The sequence below is a fragment of the Dysidea avara genome, chromosome 9, assembly GCF_963678975.1.
Source record: "Dysidea avara chromosome 9, odDysAvar1.4, whole genome shotgun sequence".
NCBI classification, from domain to species: Eukaryota; Metazoa; Porifera; class Demospongiae; order Dictyoceratida; family Dysideidae; genus Dysidea; species Dysidea avara.
In genome coordinates this window covers 21,310,462-21,314,608 of record NC_089280.1, presented here as the reverse complement: position 1 = coordinate 21,314,608, position 4,147 = coordinate 21,310,462, and positions in this window count along the sequence as shown.

The following is a 4,147-nucleotide window of genomic DNA, read 5'->3' as shown; positions in this document are numbered from 1 at the left end:
CAAAAATCGTACCGTTAAAGTGGGGGAATATACAAGGGGGAATATTTTCCGGAAGTGGCTTGTCTCGCGAAAAAAAAAGAGCCAGGTCAGTCGATTGGAACTTACAACAATATTGCACGTATAGTTAAGGAAGCATAAAACACAGTTCAACCGCCGCCCGGTGCGAGCAGAGCCGCCCAGAGAAATTAAGGGGCCCAGGGCAAAGAGTTAAAGTGGGGCCCTTGACCCAAGTTGTAAGGTGAAGACCAAAAAAAAAAAAAAAAGGTCACAACCTGCTGGCAATAGTCCAGCGCCTAAGCCAAATATTCGTTCACTTTTTGATAAAAGCACCAATTTTTTTACAGAGTATATGGAGCGTGCACTAAGTGTTTTAAGAAGGGGAGGCACGTAAAAAGTCCTCAGGAACACCCCTTTTTGCACCCTGACAAGAAAACTATTTGTTACTATTAAAAATCAATCATGTTTCTATCAAGTTGACTGCTGGGCCTAGTATCATAGTAGTACAAAGCATACAGCTGGAACATAATAGCCTATTAGTAATCTATAAAAAAACAAATAGTTTTCCCACCTAGGCAGTAAACAAAATCACTAAAATTTCCATTTGCAGGAATTCTGTTAAAGTTTTGGACCTTCAATGCTGACGATTGTGTAGTACTATGTACAAGGATCATCCTGATGTGTATCGTTTCTTTATTAAAGGGGTATAACAAAAGTTATTTAATGCTAAAGTCACAGGTGGATAGCTCAACAAAAAACCATGAACTACAGCAGTTCAATTATCAAGTACAGAGCTTGAACAAAAGGTCTCTTGTCCTTATACTGGGCACCATATGAAAGGTAATTAAATTTTTAGTTTAATGAAGGCAGTTGCGAGTTGTTTCAACATCTTGTTCTCAAGTTACAGCGTTTTCAATTCAGTATAATATAGCATAAGCAAGAAAAGCACAAGGATGTGTCATAAGGTACTTCTTAGTGCTCAAAATCTCACTTCATTGGAACCCAGCTCCTTTATACTTATTTTGAGCATTATCACAGCACTAAGAAATACCTTAATACTCATCTGTGTGCTTTTCTTGCTTATGCTATATTACACAGAATTGAAAGCGCTGTAACTTGAGAACAAGATGTTGAAACAACTTGCAACTGCCTTCATTAAACTAGAAATTTAATTACCTTTCATATGGTGCCCAGTATAAGGACAAGGGACCTTTTGTTCAAACTCTGTGCTTGATAATTGAACTGCTGTAGTGCATGTTTTTTTGTTGAGCTATCCACCTGTGACTTTAGCATTGAATAACTTTTGTTATACACATCAGGATGATCCTTGTACATAGTACTACACAATCGTCAGCATTGAAGGTCCAAAACTTTAACAGAATTCCTGCAAATGGAAATTTTAGTGATTTTGTTTACTGCCTAGGTGGGAAAACTATTTGTTTTTTTTTATAGATTACTAATAGGCTATTATGTTCCAGCTGTACGCTTTGTACTACTATGATACTAGGCCCAGCAGTCAACTTGATAGAAACATGATTGATTTTTAATAGTAACAAATAGTTTTCTTGTCAGGGTGCAAAAAGGGATGTTCCTGAGGACTTTTTACGTGCCTCCCCTTCTTAAAACACTTAGTGCACGCTCCATATACCCTGTAAAAAAATTGGTGCTTTTATCAAAAAGTGAACGATTATGTCAATTTTAAGGGCTTATGTACTGCACTACAATGACAATAACTACCCATCACCAACCATATCTCCTTATCTATAAGCTTGCTACACTGCTCCTCTGAAGAATACTATGATTGCTCTATTAGAGTATTTAGATCTGACTGCTCTATTAGAGTATATCGATCTTTTAAACAGGTATTCAGGGGGCCCTTCATGGGGCCTCCTGGGGCCCCTTTCAGGCTGGGGCCCGGGGCAAAATGCCCCTCCCCCCTGTGGGCGGCCCTGGGTGCGAGATTTATGAGTCGTCAAAGTTGATAAATTGGATGTGTGTGGAAGACCCCTTTTCGCAAATCCAGTCACAATTATAGGCCTACATCAACATACTAGCTATTATGCTAGCATTTAGGTGGCTTCAAAATAATCGTATATATTATGGAGCGTATGATGACAGATCGATAAACAGTGTACCCCTTAGAACTCTCTAATAGAACAGTCATTTTTTTAGTGAAATGCTCTAATAGAATATTCACTCATTAAAAGTTTCAAAATAAAGATAATTATGGTAAGAAATTAGGAGCAATCATAATGAAAATATACTTAAGAGCATAATAGGTGAAATTTTGGGAAACTATTGAAAGAATTTTGGACAAAATTTCTATTTATTTACTTATTTAAACTTTATGGTGTAAACACACCAAAGGCCTGAAGGTAACATTCACCAACAGCCTTGTTTATCCTGTGTTACTTGTTTACATACTTATTTACCCTACATATGTACAGTTGCTAAGGAGAGTTTAGATTGAAGGTAGGTGGCTGTGACTGATAAATTCATGAGCCTGAAAGGAGTTAAGTACAGTTGCTCCTATCGTTGAAGTTAATAACTTAATGATCATTGGTGGTAACTGGAGTCATTACATATGATCCTGTGCTGTCGGACCTTTCAATTGTGCCAAAGAGTCTCTTATTGGCATAAAATTAATGTTGTTTCCTTTTAGCTTGACAAACTTCTTGTCAGTGCCATTCTGAGCTAATTGCCACCTTGTTCTCAGATAGACTGCTTCGATTGCTCTTTCTTCTCTGGTCATGACAGGTTTGATTAGAATTTGTTTTGGTACTGAGATCTTTTAGACAAGACAAATGTTGCAACAAAGGTGTGAAGAAATTTAATTAATATAGGTCTGAGTTTTGGGTTGGAGATAATGTATTTTCCCGGAAATCCTGACTTTTTGAGCATATTTGACTTGAGCCTAGACTCATGATCAATACCAAGACCGAAGAGACAACCTGTTGCACTATGACTGGATTGTTATAGTACATGAGCCTGGCATGCAAAGATTGGCCATGGTCTTTCAGCCCCTTAAACGAGCAGTACTTAGTAGAATATCTCAATCAGGCAAAAGCAATATAATTATAACTCAGCCTCTGGCAGTACCAGTAGCTATGATGCCATCTTTAACAAGCCAAGCATGTCTGTTGCCAACTTGGTATATACAGTGAGTTTATAGCTACAACTCTTCAGTGTTGTACAGCAAAAATAAAGCCAAGAATAAGTGTTAACTATCTGGCAACAAGCTGTGAATGAGGTCCAATGTTAATAAGTTCTAGCTGTTTATTAAATAATGTACAGCTCAATTTGCTGAAAAAATTACTGCTGTTAAAGATGGATAGGAAGGTTGTTCAGGATGATACTAGATACTTCCCTTCTACGTTCAAAAATGGGGATGTTAAGATCTGAAAGCATATTAGTTACACCACTGAAGCAGGAATAGTTACCTGTTATAAATCTTGCGCTTGTTCAATATCTTTACGGGTATGAGGTGACCAGACTGGGTTGTCAGATATATCAACTTTCGGTCACCAGTTATTACATGCATCGTTGTAGATGTACCATGTTTGAACAGAAAGTAGATTTAGTCTCTATTATAATACTTGTATAACTGCACTCTATATACTTAACTAAATCTGGCCCCACTTTCAGAATCAACCAGTGTACATGTACATATAATGCAGTCAGATAAGACGTTTCATTCTAAATCCTCGTATTAGAGATTGCTGGCAATCAGATTACAGGGTCATGATTGTAAAAGTCACAATTTGGTAGCTTATGTAGTGCCGAAAAATGGCCCTAGTAACACGGTGTAATGGTGTTGTATGCACAATTACAGTTGTATACCAAGACCTGTTATAATAAAATGTTTTTAAGACTTGGTAATACAAGCTCATTCTGAACAGCTAAATGCATGCACATTGTGAGTATCGCATAAGTGTACATCCTCATTAATGTGCATGCAATTGTTCATGTTCGCTGTTTGAAATCATTATTATGTTGCAGTATATAATCTGATATGATGCATGGACTTGAGTTGTTTGGCAAAAGTAACAGACATGACTACATCCCCGGTTACAAGAATAGACACGTTATAGCATAGTTTTACACATTGTGCAAAATTCAATGCATATTATATGATAAATGCTTTGCTAAT